We start from the raw sequence: 16,364 nt of genomic DNA, 5'->3' as shown, positions 1-16,364 counted from the left end.
AAGCAGTGCTGGCAGGGCATCAGAGGAGGACTTAGAGCGTGGAGATGCTGTCTCAGGCTAGCTGAGGACTGCGCTTAAAGGGACCTGACCCCCATCCCGGACAGACAGTTCTCAGGGGTGCCCCGCTTGAAAACCAGTCCTGGCTTGGAGTGCCCGGAGTGCCCACACTGGGCACATCACACCACTCGGCCATCAGACCGGCTGCACTTGCCGCAGGCTGCCATCTGGGGAGAGGGAGCAATTGGGGGGCTGCAGGAGAGCTTCCACCCCCAGAAGCCCGCAGAGCCAGCCCAGTCCTCCCCATCGGGGGCTCGTACCCCATTCCTCCCTCACCTACTTCCACTTACCCTTCCCTAGCCCCTTTTCTTGATGTACAATATAAAGGACAATTGTGGTCAAAAACGGAATCTGTCTTTATTGAACAAAACTGGGGGAGACTGGGAAAAGGAGGTGGGAGAGGGGAAGAGAGAGGCTGGGAGAGGGGAGGGCAACTAAAATGATCAGGGGTTGGGAACAGGTCCCATATGAAGAGAGGCTAAAGAGACTGGGACTTCTCAGCTTAGAAAAGAGGAGACAGAGGGGGGACAGGATAGAGGTCTCTAAAAGCAGGAGTTGGGTGGAGAGGGTGCATACAGAAAAGTTCTTCATTAGTTCCCATAAAGAAGGACTAGAGGACACCAAAGGAAAGGAATGGGTAGCAGGCTTCAGACTAGTAACAGAAAGTTGTTCTTCACAAAGCAAAGAGTCAACCTGTGGAACTCCTTGCTGCAGGAGGCTGTGAAGGCTAGAACTAGAACAGAGTTTAAAGGGAAGTGAAATCAAGTCATGGAGGTTGGGTCCATGGAGTGGTATTAGCCAGGGGGTAGGAGTGGTGTCCCTGCCCAAGGTTTGTGGAAGGCTGGAGAGGGATGGCACGAGACAAATGGCTTGGTCACTGTCTTCGGTCCATCCCCTCCAGGGTCCCTAGGGTTGGCCGCTGTCGGCAGACAGGCTACTGGGCTAGATGGACCTTTGGTCTGACCCAGGACGGCCATTGTAAGCTCAGAGCTCAGGGTCGGGGGTCTCAGTGGACCCCCTTGATTTTCATGCACACCTGCTCCTGGGTGGCCAGGCTGGCAGCTCTCCTGCCCAAGCCAGCCACTTTCCTGTGCCTAGTGCAGAGATCGTGGACGAGGTCCACGATGTCCGCACTAGCCCAGGTGGGTGCCCGCCTCTTGCGGTCCCGGGCAAGCTCCCGGGAGCCGCCAGCCTGGTCCCGGGAAGAGGGGGGGAGGGCTGGGGGGCATCGGGTGGCTGGCTCGATCCGTGCCAGGTGCAGGGTCTGCTGGCTGGGTGCTGGCAGGCTTGCACCTGGCACGGGCACCGTAGCCAGCCCGTGCCCCTTTAAGGGGTCCGGGGCCGGGAGGGGGGCATAGAGTTTCCCTGGTGTTGGCCAGAGTGGCCACCAGGGAAACCTGGGGAGGGCTAGCCTCCCACTAGTTCGAATTAAGGGTCTACACAGCCCTTAATTTGAACTAGCTAGTTCGAACTAGGCTTAATCCTCGTGGAATGAGGTTTACCTAGTTCGAACTAAGCGCTCCGCTAGTTCGAATTAAGTTCGAACTAGCGGAGCGCTAGTGTAGCGCCTATCAAAGTTAGTTCGAACTAACCTCCGTTAGTTCGAACTAACTCTGTAGTGTAGACATACCCTAAGGGTTCTTCCGGAGAAGGGCTTATTTTCCGGAAAATCGCGTCTACACTGGCGCTTTTCTCCGGCAAAAACCCCAAGCTGGAAAAAAGCGGCAGCCATGTAAATGCAAATGCCGCGGGGGATATTTAAATCCCCCACGGATTTTCAATTCCAAAGTGTCTCATTAGCATCCCTTTTCCGGAAAGGGATGCCAATGTAGACACAGCCTACAAAGTATTATTGAGTTTTGGAAAAATATTTTAAAAAAATAATCTTCTTAATCATATTCTTAACTGTTCTATTGTAACCAAATACGGTTGCATTAAAAGGGAAACTTTTAAGTGGGATATTACTATTACTAACATAAAAATCCTGGTTTCACTGTACAGGTTGAACCTCCGAAATCTGGGACTGTCTGGTCCAGCAACACGGATGTTGCTAGACCAAAAAGCCCTGGAGGTAGAGAGCAGGAGCTAGCCGGGAGAATGCAGGATTGGGGAACCCTGGCTGGGCCAGCAATGGCTAGGCCAGGTAGCAGCTGGAGAACCTCCAGCAGCAACAAGCCTGGTGGCTCCACCCACGGAATTCTCTGGAGTATTATCAGGGCTAGGTGGGGCTGGGGAACCCCTGGCAGTAACAGGGCTATGCAGCTCGGGAGCCCCAGTCAGAGAACCCGAGATCCCTGGTGGCAGTGGGATGGGGTTGCTGGGTGGCCCAGGACAGGGAACCCCATAATCCCCAGTGGTAGTGAGGCTGGGTGGCAGCACGTGAGCCTTGGCTGGGGAGCCCTGAGGAATTCCCAGCAGCAGCAGGACAGCAGCATCCGAGCAGGGCTAGTGTGTCTGGGTGGCCCTGGCAGGGGAACCAGGGAATCCCTGGCAGCAGCGAGTAGGCTCCCCAGCCTTGCGAGCTTGGGAGTGGGACAGCCAGCAGGGGAGCATTGACCTTCCCTGGTCTGTCAAACTCCCTGGTTTGGGACTGCCATGGGTGCCTGGTGTCTTAGGTGGGGGAAAGGCTCTGCTGTAGGCGTTCTGAGGGTGGAGCGTACTCTAGGGCAGCTCGGGCTATGCTGCTACCTCCCTTCCTGCTGCTCCGGAGCTGGGGAGGCTGGAGCCATGTTGGCTCCTCCTTCCCTGCTGCTCCTGGGCTGGAGAAGCCTGGGTCGCAGCTGCCTCCTTTCCCACGGCTCCAGAGCCAGGGGGGCTAGAGCCATGTAGTTTCCTCCTTCTCCATTGCTCCTGGGGCCGGGGAGGCTTGGGCCAGGGCCACCTCCCTTCCCACTGCTCCAAGGTCGGGGAGGCTCAGGCTGCATGGCCCCTTCTCTCTCTACTGCTCCAGGGATGCTGGGGTGTGTGTGTGCGCTTTTCCCTTCCTCGTGGTGGGGAGGAGTGCGCTGCTTTCCCCCCTTCCCTCCCTATGGTGGGGCGAGGCTTCAGTGGAAGGGGCAGGGCTGTAGGTGGGGTTCGGGGCCTGCCTCCTCCATTCCCAGCTGTACCGCCTGCTCATGGGGACTTCTCAGGTCCCGATGGTGCCGGACCAGGGAGGTCCAACCTGTATTATGTAACAAACAACCTACCACTTACTTAATAAATTAATCATGGGACTGCTAACTTTTTCACATATTTTTCTGGTTCTTCTCTTACATCCTTTTAAAAGTCAACAGATAATCAAATCAATCTTCTACACACAAATAAGAATAAATTATTTCAAAAAATTTCCATTTGAAGTTCTTAACTGTTAAAGGATTTAAAATTAAGTATATGTTAATGAACAGACAAATACAGATTTATACACTACAGAATTAGGACCATATTGTATACATTCAATTAATCTCAATGTTGTAAGTCTTAGTTCAATAACTATGTAGTAAAATAGTATTAACACATTTTAGAAAAAAAATAATGAAGATCATTCTTTGCTTGCAGCTATTCAGTTGATGTGTAAAACCAGGTTATGGCTGATGAGATGGAAAGCGCGATCACCATAGCAACAATCTACCACTTAATGGTGAAGGGGGAAGGGCAGATCATCCGTTGCTATTTGCTTTGTGAACAACTTAGTTCAAATTCCTGATGCATAACTTCTTTGTTTAATACTCTTCCACCTGAGGAGACATTTAATGGGAAATGCAAACGGTACTCCTAATACTTACAGGACATATGTTGATCTCATCCACTGAGAGACGCTTTTCACCACAACAGATCCAGAACTTCGAGAAAATTTGTAATTTTCATTGAAAACACCCCCTTGTATTTCTGAATAGTTGAACTTTCACAGGAAAGCTAGTCTGACTTAGGGCTCTTCCACACTTAAATGCTGCAATACGGCAGTAAACCTCTATATAGGCCAACAGCTGGATTTCAGCATAGGTTATCTGCCTCCCAGAGAGGTGTTAGCTAGGTTGACGGGACAATTTTTCTGTCAACATTCTTCTGGTGCTATCTACACGGAGGATCAGTCAGTTTATCTAAACTGCTCAAGAGTATGTCTTTTTCACACCCTTGTAGTTTGTCATAGTTATACTGACCTAATTTCCTAGTATAGACTAGATATGAAAGAAAAAAAATGTTCTGATCAGGTAGTAAGAAGCACTGCTGGCCTAGTTAACAATGTACAACTTATTCAAGTCTCTAATACATATATACGAGGAGTTTTACCCAGTGTTGCTAGAGTCCTTAATTATAGTCTGGATTATTGTTTTGTGGAAATAAAAGGAAATATGTTCATGGTTTATTTAAATGACTGTATTTTTAAAAAATACAGTGCTATTTTGATGAAGTAAATTTTTATTTCTTAAAAAAAGAGATTGTTAGAATTGTTCTATTTATTTGATTTTAGTATTTTTTTAAAAATGGGAATGCCATAAAATGTATTTTTTTCTTCATCCCTATAAACTGTTATTTGCTATGTTTTAACAAAAAAGGGCAGCTGCACAGTCCATGTGGTTTCCAATAATGTTTTCTTATAATTTTTAAGAAACTGATTTAGTGATTCTAAAACAGAGCACTATTCCAAATATCTGTTTTATCTCTTTTGTGTAAGGTTTAAGAAACAATCCTATTTCAGGTTCATCCTATTTTTCTGGCTCATCTTGGTTCAGACTCTTTCAACATTCACTCAGTTATGCCGATTTTGAGGACTGTACTTGATCAGGTGATTGTCTCTTTTCTGTTTGGCTTTATGAGAAGCAATCCTATTCCCGGCACATCCTATTTTCCTGGCACAACTTCAAATGTGAATGATTAGTCAACTATCTGATAAGCAAATACTTATCAGATAGTCGAGTGGACTAGTTGCTTCCCCCTCGCCCTTGTTGCCTCTATCAGAAAGAAAGGGGAACAAAAGGGGGAACTTCAAAGCAGCAGCGCCACATGAAGCCTGGGGCCAGACTCCAGGCTCCAAGGGGCACTGCCACTTTGAAACACCATGTGCAGCTCAGGGCCAGCTAGGGTGTCCCCAGGCTGCACGTGGCATTTCAAAGTGGCAGTGCTGATGCATGGAACCCAGGATCGGCTGGGGACTCCCCTACTGACCCCAGGCTCTGTGCAGTATTGCCACTTTGAAACACCGTGTGAAGCCTGATGCTGGGCTCCCAGCGGTGTTTCAAAGCAGCAACGCTTCATGGAGCCCGGGATCAGTAGGGGAGTCCTCAGTGGATCCTGGGCTCCATGGGACACTGCTGCTTTGAAATGCCACAAGGAGCCTGACGCCGGGCTCCACAAGGCGTTTCAAAGTGACAGTGCCGCACAGAGCCCGGGGTCAGCAGGGGAATCCCCAGCTGATCCTGGGCTCACATGGCACTGCCGCTTTGAAACAATGTAGGGAGCATGGGGCCAGCAGGGCGGTCCCCCACTGGCCCTGTGCTCCCTGCAGGGCTTAGGCCTTTGAAGTGTAGGCCCTAGGGCTGTTGCTACACTTCAAAGGCGGAGGTGCCCTATCGACTAATTGAATAGTCGATGCAAATTGCATTGACCATTCAATTAGTCAATTACTCGAAATTTAACATCCCTAGACACAACCAAACCTTACGCTGCTTTAAGTTATGAAAACAGGAAGTTGTATACAAAATTTGGTGGTCCTACTTCTTACTGTTTAGGAGGAGCTGTTAGATAAACTCTCTAAAATATATAGTAGATATTAAAGCTATTTTAAAATATTTTATTTTAAAGACATATAGATTCCTTTTTTCCTAATGACAGATATGCATATGTCCTCACAATAGTAGCTGTCTTATGTTACCTGGACTGATTTAAAAAAGATCTAATTAAGAAACTGATTTTCTCCAGACCCATGCTAGTTAGTAAAAAACCATAAATAATTAAGTTGCAAACGAATTTCTTCCCCCTCCCACCGGTGGCATCTTGGAAACCTCAAATTTAAATGTAAAAAATGTAATTGGTCTCTCTCTGTTCTGTAAGTGTTATTCAGATGCATCAGTATAATTACACCATCGTATTCATATATTTCTCAGAGCCCTATCACACTCATCTGCATTCACTTTTTAAATGCCTGAGCCAAGGTACAGTAAAACTCCAATAGTCCGGCATCTAATAGTCCAGCACTCCTGATAGTCCGGCATCAAAATGGCAAGAGCCTAGTGAGTGAACTTCGGCAAAAAATGAGTCACAAGGTAACAGCGGCAGCAGCTGAACTGAGCAAAAAGGGTAAAAAAGGCTTAAAAAACCAAAACTTTACAGTATACAGTATGTACAATAAAAAGGATAAGAACACTTTATATACAGTATATAATGTATTCTCTCTCTCTCTCTAAGATAGATAGATAAATCTATATCTATATCTATATCTATATCTATATAACCAGTTTATAGTATCTTCTGATAGTCCGGCATATCTGATAATGATAATCCGGCACCACCTAGGTCCCATAGGTTCCGGATTATCAGAAGTCTACTGTACTTTGAAGTCAACAGGAAAACTCACACTGCCTTCAGTGGAAGCTGTGCACTTCTGAAAAAGCTGGCCATGTATTTAAAGATCTAACTTTTGGCACTCATGTTTGAAAAGATTAGCCTAAATAACTTGGCAAATATTGAAACACAAATTGGCAGAGATGGGGGTGGACTCAGATATCCGGACACAGTTCTGTGCTTTAACAACAAGATCACCCTTCCTTAGGTAAATGAGTACAAGGTAGAAACTATTACAATTCAAATGTCAGAGCTCAATTCTGCCCTCTGCAACTTTCAACCAAGGGAAGAGAATTATAATCCTTCTATTACGGTCAGAATTAGGAGTTAGGGTTCCTGAGCAATTTCCTTCCTTTTATTTCATTTATGTCCCTAACACAGTTTGTTTACCCCCCCCCCTTACAGCGACATACAGCAATTCTCTTCCACTGTATCAAAATACCTTCTCCAAATTTTCCTTTGCAGAAACATCCATTTGCCAGCTAGCAACTTCTCTTTGCTATCAACAATAAAATAGATGGCCAAATCAAATCCCCTCCTCCAACATAAAAATATAACCATTGGATCAATCCCAATCACAAAACAAGCTCCTCCCCACCCCAATTTTTCTTATTCCAAAGACACCCCAAGAGAACAGATTCCTCTCCTTACACCCTCATGGGAAGAGGGCAAGGAGGAAGGGGGCCTCTCACTGCAGTTCATTCTTAATAGATGGCAGCTTTCCCCACAAATATTTCAGGTAACAGTCTAAACTTCCTGACAACTGTCTGATACTCCAGTGATGAGAAAAAATCATGGCCTAACTACTTCAAAAAAGCATTGCCCAGTTATTTACACCGGCAGGATGATGGTCATTACTACAAAACATCAGCAATAAATTTCCCTACCACACTTTCCTTACTTAATGCGCGCGCACGCGCAGAGAAAAGGAAGATCAAATTCTATTCTCACTTGCACTGTTTACATTTGTAATAACTTAACTCCTCATTTATATCTTCTGGCTTTTGTTTTGCATATAAAATATGCAAATTGAATAAAGTATGACAACATTTAGGGTGTGTCTAAACTACATGGCTCCATTGATGGAGCCATGTATATTAGGCTGATCGGCAAAGGGAAATGAAGCCGCGATTTAAATAATCGCGGCTTCATTTAAATGTAAATGGCTGCCACGCTGAGCCGACAAACAGCCGATGAGCTGTTTGTCGGCTCAGCGCGCTAGTCTAGACACTCCCGCACCGACCTGAAAGCCCTTTATTGACCTCCCCATTATGCCGTGTAGGATGAGGTTTACCGGGGAGGTCAATAAAGGGCTTTCAGGTTGGCGCGGGAGCGTCCAGACTAGCACGCTGAACTGACAAACAGCTGATCAGCTGTTTGTCGGTTCAGCACGGCAGCCATTTAAATTTAAATGAAGCCGTGATTATTTAAATCACTGCTTCATTTCCCTTTGCCAAACAAACAAATCTACATGGCTCCGTCGATGGAGCCATGTAGTTTAGACATACCATATAATATTAAGCCTAAATTCTGAGACAATGTTCCTTTAAAGTTACCATGACAGACTAACAACATGCAGTGCATAGAACAGGATATTCCAGTTTAACAGAATTCAGCTTTCAGCTCTAGTCACCTGGGCTAAAGCACACATATTGGCACTTGTATGCCTAAAACAGGTTTTTTTTTTTTTAGTGCTCAAATGCAGGATCTGTACACTACATATCAGGCAAAAAGGTCAGGAAATTGTATTCCACATGTTTAAAAGTGCATATGCTTATTATGCAGAGAATCTTGAATAGATGAAATAAATAAAATAAGACAAGACATTAATATTTTTCTTTTGGATCTAATTTAATAATTTAAGTAATATTCAGAGAGCAGAACTGATAAAGCAGTTTTGGAAAACTAAAAGTAGAGAATTTTAACACTTTTTTTTCATAGACCATACAGAGAAAATTATCAATATCTGATTATTTTAACAACATGAAAAACAAATAAAAGGATGACATATTCAGTACTTTTTATTGCTGGAGATGCACTGTTCACAACTGAGAAAAAATGCCATGACAAATTTGTGTGTGTTTGGTTGATACATCTGATGAATATACTGCCATAAAATAATATACTTTAACATACTATATACAATATGGTAGAAAAGAAATTACTGATTGTTTTAATGTTTTTATTCGTGGAAAAGTACATTTACAATCCTCAAGTACTCTATGTAGTCTAATGAAGCACTGAAAATATAGCCTCAGCTGTGGCAAAGTTAGATGCTTTGGTCATAACAAACAAGTCTTATGTTTAGTAGGTGCCCACTTTTTGTTGCTAGTCTGGGATCACACTTCTGCTGTAACTGCCAGTTGTAATCCCCTCTCTTCCTAGCAGAGGAATTGAAGGTTTTGAAAATATTTAAAAATAAGCTCAAAAAGTATTTTTAATAGTCAAAGGAAATGTTCAGCCCAAATTCTTCCTTTTATTTATTAGAAAATGATTACAGCACTACAAATCATAGTAGAAGGAATAGTTTAGAAAAAAATCAGGTCAGACATCTACTCAGAAAACAAAAATTGGTAGTTGAGTATTTTTAAGTACATATCAGTATAAATCTGGTCCTTAAAATACACTGCTGTGTAAAGATAGGTGTTCTTTACCTATCTTGACTGTTGCCTAATTGAAAATCTACTAAAAAGTATTTCAAGTTGAAACCTGACACACATGACGAAAATCTTTTAATTTAGGAACTCAGGGAAACACAAGATTTATTTGAGAAAGAAATAATTAGTTCACTGTGAGGATGAAAGCAATTATTATGCAGAATTGACTTACTAAGAATATATATACAAAAGCCTAAGAATACAAAGTATTTATGTTTCAGCATAGCCATTATGCATCGAATTTTCATAAAAACCAATCACACTGCCAAACTGCATTAATTAGTCCCTTGCTTTATGAAACATTTGTCAACTGTCAAAAATCTTGTGAACAGAATTATCTACCTTTAAAGTAAAAATCCTGTATTATTAAATTAGATTACAGGCAGTCCCCGACTTACGCGGATCCGACTTATGTCGGATCCGCACTCACGAACGGGGCTCTCTCGCCCCGGAGCTCGAAGGCAGCGGTCAGCCACCTCGACCTCTGGGGCGAGAAAAGCTGCTCCCGGTGCCCCTGGTCTGCTGGGGACCGTCTCCAGCAGACCAGGGGTATGGGGAGCAAAGCTGCAGCCCCGGCGGGTTTGCTCGCGGTGCCCATGGTCTGCTGGAGACGGTCCCCAGCAGACCAGGGGCACCGGTAGCAAAGCCGCAGCGGCGGCGGTCCCGCGGCAGAGGAAAGCCTCAGAGGCAGGCACCCCGCCGCTGCGGCTTTGCTCCCCGTGTCCCTGGTCTGCTGGGAGGGGGGGGCGCAGCTAGCGTGACCCCCCCCTCCCTCCAGCAGACCAGGCTTTTGTTGTGGACCCTGGGGCAGAGCAGCTGGGGCGCTGCCGGTTGGTCCCGCAGCGCCGCTCTGGGCACTACTGGACCAACCCGGCAGCACCCCAGCCGCTCTGCCCCAGGCGTCCTGATTCAGCCGCTGCTGGTCAGTTTCAGCAGCGGCTGAATCAGGACGCCTGGGGAAGAGCAGCTGGGGTGCTGCTGGAGCAACCCAGCAGCACCCCAGCTGCTCTGCCCCAGGCGTCCCCAAGTCAGCCGTTGCTGAAACTGACCAGCGCTGACTACAGGAAGCCCGAGGCACAGTTGCTCTGCCCCGGGCTTCCTGGAATCAGCGGCTGATCAGTTTCAGCAGCAGCTGACTTGGGGTTCTTAAGTTGAATCTGTATGTAAGTCAGAACTGGCGGTCAGTTTCAGCAGCGGCTGAATCTGGACGCCAGTTCCGACTTACATACAGATTCAACTTAAGAACAAACCTACAGTCCCTATCTTGTACGTAACCCGGGGACTGCCTGTACTAATTTGTAATAGTACCCAGATTTTCTGATTTCTGATGTTTTTATATACAGTTAGAACAAGTCTTGATAAAATGTTAATGTAATTCAACAATTACAATAAAAGAATATTTGAAAAATGTAAAACTATCCTTTAATCTGCAACCATCTTGATATACATATGATTGAGGGCTAGATATTAAAAAAAAAAAAAAAAAAAAAGACACACAGGTTGAACCTCGTCTGGCACCCTCGGGACTGGACCAGAGCTGAACCAGAGAATTCGCCAAACCATGGGTGGTCAATATTGTCTAGCAGTGTTACCAATACTTCACTGCTTACTGGGCTCTTAGGAGACATTCAGGGGTAAATTGTGGCTACATAACAGCACAGAACACTGAGAGTCAGGACTGGTGGCTGTAAACAAACTTTATGGGACTGAGGAAAATTGGGCCGCAACCATAATAAGTGGACATATGGCTAACCAAAATCATGGATGTTGCTGGACCAGACAGATTCAACCTGTATTGCAAACTGTTTAATATAAAATGCACTATGATTGCAAAAGACTATGTTCATATGATTTTCCCATTTAAAGAGCTATATTCAAACACACAAGATACTGAAACATGTAAATGTCATTAAAAACCCCCAGGATTTTGACATTCCTAATTTTAGAAAGGACACAGTCTAGTTTAAAACAAATTTTAATATAGATGCATACTGACTATGTAATGTTAATCCATATTTGAGGTTAATTTTTAAAAGAAATTCTCATATACTGTACTACTAAATATTTGGAAACCATTATATAAGAACTCCAGTATATATGTTTTTTTTTTTTTCAAAACTGTACTTCAATATAGCCAATTAAAAATTTTATCTCAGAGAATCTTGCCCAACCCTTTCAGTCTGGAAGACGTAATTTAGGGGTATTTGTAAGTTTTATCTAATTAACTGACATTGATAGCTGAAAAACCTCTACATTAAGATTGTACACTAAGGGCCTAATCTTGTGGCTGTTGCCATATGGGCAGGTCTATACAGCAGTGTAGAGTTCCTTTGGCTCTGTATAGACATGAGAAGCCACCAATGCAGATCTGCAAGCAGGTTTGGGACCTAAAATTTAAAGAACAACCCCCCTCTCCAGTTCCTCTCTACCCAATGTTTTCTACTACCTTCCTCCTCCTTTTTTGTGTGGCACAGATTTTCTGTTGTCACCCCTTTATCCACCAGTATCTTTATTTCACTTGTTATCCAGTATTATAATTTGTATTTGTCTATCTTTTTTTATTGTGCATTTTTCCCCATGCCCTTTGCAGGATGTAGTGGATTGTTCATCACTGAAGTCTTTAAATAAAAAAAAATGGATGTCTTTCTAAAAGGTAAAGTCTAACTCAACCAGCAATTATGGACTCAACGCAGGAATTATTTGGCAAGAATCTATGGCCTATATTTTGTAGGAGCTGAGGCAGATAATCATAACAGTCTGTTCTGGCCTTGGAATCTGCAAATCTGTTAAATGTCTCTGTTGCCTTTCTTCAATGGTCTTCCATGTGCAAATTAAACATTATCTGACATCCCTAGGAGGTAAAGGTTGCCAGATGGTTTAACCAAAAATACCGAACACCCCCTCACCACAAAAACCCATCGGGGAAATCTGTTGAGAAAAGAAAAGGGGGAGACCAAAGTCATTTTGGGGGGGGGGGGGGGAGGGGGAAGAAGAGGACCATGAGAGTTAAGCAAAAATAATCATAAAAAAATAAATTAAAAAAAAACACCAACCAGTGTGGCCCCGTTAGAGGCTTTTTGGCCCTAACAGGCTGCCTGCAGGCGCCCGCCATTTTGCCTCCCTGTGTCAGGCTGGACAGCTCCCCTGCTGAACCCGGTAAAGCACCCAGGATTTTCGCCTCCTGTCCAGGAAAAAAAGAACCAGAAAATACTGAACAGCATTTTTTTTTCTGGACAGGAGGCGAAAATACAGGGCTGTCCGGTTCAATGCCAGACACCTGGCAACCATACTAGGAGGGAATAAATTTGGTGTCCTGGCTGATATTTTCACCTAAAGATATTTTTATCATTCAGGGCTCTTTGAATTACTGCAGAAGAGAGAACAGCTCTGTCTACATACCTTAACAGCAACTGGACGACCAGTACTTAATTCATTATTGAAAAGGTGCTTTATTATATCCTTTTAGTGTGAAAGGAGATTGATTAAAAAAACCCTCAAAACTCTCTCCCACAGGTGAGAGATATTACGTAGTTTGCAAGAACTTATACAACCATGAATCCCTATTGTGAGCCTTTTGCAGAATCTGTACAGTGAACTTAATTAGGTGAGCACTCCAGTCAAAAGTATGTACTTCTGATTCAGAGGTCAGATAGTTACACTTTTCATGTATATTCTCAACACCAGGCTGCTCAATGACAAAGCACCTGAAGTATAGCTACCTTTGTTTCCAGATCAGTGAACTGAGAAAAATAAATCTTTCAACTGAAACTGCAGGGGTTTTACACTGAGCCTTTCAATTGGTCTAATAAAGATGTATGACACCATAAAAGTTAGCAGGTTTAAGAAAAGCAAATAGTGCCCTATCAATGAGTCTGAACTTTGGACTATGTAAACATTCTAGATCAGATTTTACCCCCTTTGTGTGATAAGAGTATAATCCCCCTTTCCTCTACCCAGTTCTTGTTAGGTGATAGTTCACTTTCTCATGAACCTGGGAAGAGATAATAGAGGCTAAGAATGCCATTCTGGACTTCAACTTTGAAATTAATTTGTTCTGTTTTCTCAGATCTAGGAATGACTCTAAAAATGTTCAATGTTAAGACCTTACCATAGGCATGTGGAATTTTAGGTTTCTCTGCTTCAACCTATCTATTTTATACATGATACATTAAACTACTCTTAGAAGATCTGGGATTCTCACATAGTGACCTAGATCATCCTGGTAGGAACCCAAGCTCCCTGTAATCATTTGCTGACAGAGAATTTAGCTTTTCACCTGGATACTGACCAGTGTTACACTGGGGCACTTCATCTTCAGTTTAGTTCTTTGGAAACTATTTCAAAGCCTACGGACAAGGATGAGAGAGTGGGCAAATAAAGTTTATGGATATGCAAGGAGGAGGAAGATGTTGATGAGCAATGGAAGAAAAAACAGGGGTAGTGAAAGGGCAAGAGCAATTTTTTTATGGGGGTAGGAAGTACATACCATAGGGGAAGAGATAAAGAGCATAGTGAGCCCAATTCCCCATTATTTTGTATAACCACTTAAACCTGCTGAAAGCGGATACAGAGCAGATGAAACTCACTACAAAGCCAGAATTCTCTGCACACCAATATCATTTTTCATCTACTTTGCACAGATGTAAATGATAACATAAGGTGCAAGGCAGTGCAGAATTAGACCCAGTGAAAGGAAAGAAAGGCACGAGAAGGTAGAATGTGAAAGGAAAGATACACCACCTACCATATATTTGAGAGAGTGTCTGTCTGTTCAAAAACTCCTCCTACACGCTAAGCACTAGGACCACCTAGTATACAGCTTCCTCTTATCATAACTTAAAACAAGGTAAAGGTTTGGTTGTTCCAGGAAAATAGAATTGCGTCTCATTAAGCCATACAAAAAAAGAGACAGTATCATCAGGCAGCTGAATGAGGCTGACTGGGAGTGAACCTCCACCCCATACATGCTAGAGATGTATAATCCTGTTTAATTGGTTAACAGGTTAAACCTAGTGTTTAACTACTTAACCAATCACGGGGGAGGGGGGAAGGAATGACACACACAGCGTCAGAGCACCTGTCTCCTCCTCCCCCCACCGCAGGCAAGGCTGGGGCAGCTCACAAGTATCAAGTAACCATTACCTGATAAGCATCAGCCATTAAGGGTGATGCTAACCGTGTAACCAGTTAAATCTCTAGTCCAGGACTGCCTCAGCCATGAGCCTCCCACCCCCACAAGTGCCCAGATTCATATGGTGATATTGCTGGTTGTTCCCCTTCATCATAGTGTTTGCTGCATTCATCACTCTGGCTGGAGAGTGCAGGGGACAGACAAAACTGGATCTGCCCCAATTGGGGGGGGGGAGACGGGACACGCACCCCTCCTCTGGCTGTACTTGCTGTAACTGCAGCAGTCATGCAGAGGCACTTATCACCTAGCCTCAAGCAGCTGTGGTAAGAATGGGCTGGGGTAGTTCTCTGTCCCTGGGGCAGCCTGCATACTGAACCCCTCAACCCCATCCCCATCCCAAAGCAATGATTGATATGACATGTACATTTTCATTTTACCCCCCCCCCCCCAAATTAATGTAGTTAAGGACCCAAGCAATACTGGTAAATCTTCTAGTTATGAAATACAGGAAAGACAGAGAAAAAGAACAAAAAAAGGGAAGAAACACAACCAGCGATAGTTAAAAGGTAAGATCTGGAAAAGTTTTTTTATTCACTGTTCTAAATTTTCTTCTAACGCATACTTAATTCCAAAGACTGATCAACATTCTGGATAGTTATATTTTATTAAAGATTAATCAGCTCTATTCCTTCAGTTGGATGTTATAGCTCACAATAAACAGTCTGTGAGCTCTCCCAAGAGGAACTCCTGCATAAACCAAGATTACCAGACTTGCCACTACTGACATTTTTAAGGTATAAGAAACCTCAGCAGAAAAAAGCTGTAGGCCTCCTTTAGGCAGTAATTTGCAGGTGACCTTTGAATTTCAGAAAATATGGCCTTATATTGTGTGGCTCCCACAAGTATTTTAGAATTTACTAGGATGCCTAGTCCTCAGTTTAGTAGCTGTTGGGTAATACTTCCAAATGGAGTTAAAATTCCTAACCTTGTGCACATAGCTCTACATATGATTTAGCTCCAAAAGCTTAAGTTAAATATGAAACCCAATCTTAAAACAACATTAGGGATATTTTAATGTGTGTATTTTTTTAAAGCAACCTGTTAAGGGCATGGTTATGTTTCTATAGAAATCAATGGTAATTCTGAAATTTATTTCAATGGACATAATCACATCCTGATGGTGAGGTAGAGACTATCAGACTAGCTAAGACTTGTTTTTGGAGCATCTTGGATATGTTTTATGAATAATTTTTTCAGTATAACCCTCATTAACAGTGAAATCCACAATTAATTCATATTAATCAAGCTTAATGCCCTCCCACTCTGTTTTATGTAAAATATTTACAAAAGTAAACACTGAAATATCCAGCAATATTTGGCAGAACACCTGCGCATTTGCTGGAAAAGTGGTATTCAAGTTAGATTTGTATTTCTGAACACTAGATCTGTCTTTCAATCTAGTTTTGCCTGGGGCATTCAGACTCTTAAGTTTTCTAGGAGTTACAGCTCATTCATAAGTTCAGGGACTAAGTTAAAAATGAAGATTAATACATTTTGAGCACAGTCAGCAATGCAGCAGATGATAAAACATATCTGTGCGTGCAACACAAAGCTGATGATAGCACAGAAAAGATGGGCTACAGTTTCAGCTGTTAGTGGGCTATATTCCTGTCAAACACTGATAAGCTCAACTCCCTCATTGCCTTATTTAGTCAGCCTTCTTTGCTGACACACTTCAGCACGGTAACAAATGCATATGCTGTTTCCAGTCTGGACAGGCTCTTGCTCCTCTTTTAGTAATAGTATGACAAATATTAAGTTGTTTAAAACTTTTTATTTTTATTCACTGAAAGAGACTGATTGGCTTTTTAAAAAACATACTACAAGTTATTTAACTACCCTACTAACAACTGTCTAAAGAGTGTGCCTAAGTTAAGAAAGTAAACTAGTTATAACAAATTACAGATATTTCTATACAC

The 16,364-nt window shown here is 43.3% G+C and overlaps 1 protein-coding gene across 2 annotated transcripts in view; it reads right to left on the bottom strand.

The window, feature by feature from the left end:
• JPH1 (junctophilin 1) overlaps nt 1-16,364 on the bottom strand; it is a 127,274-nt gene that overhangs the window by 64,624 nt on the left and 46,286 nt on the right. The gene's annotated exons all lie outside the window — the stretch shown is intronic.

The sequence above is a fragment of the Pelodiscus sinensis genome, chromosome 2, assembly GCF_049634645.1.
Source record: "Pelodiscus sinensis isolate JC-2024 chromosome 2, ASM4963464v1, whole genome shotgun sequence".
Classification (NCBI taxonomy): domain Eukaryota; kingdom Metazoa; phylum Chordata; order Testudines; family Trionychidae; genus Pelodiscus; species Pelodiscus sinensis.
The sequence above is the reverse complement of the archived record's forward strand: the minus strand, read 5'-3'. Positions and strand labels throughout refer to the sequence as shown.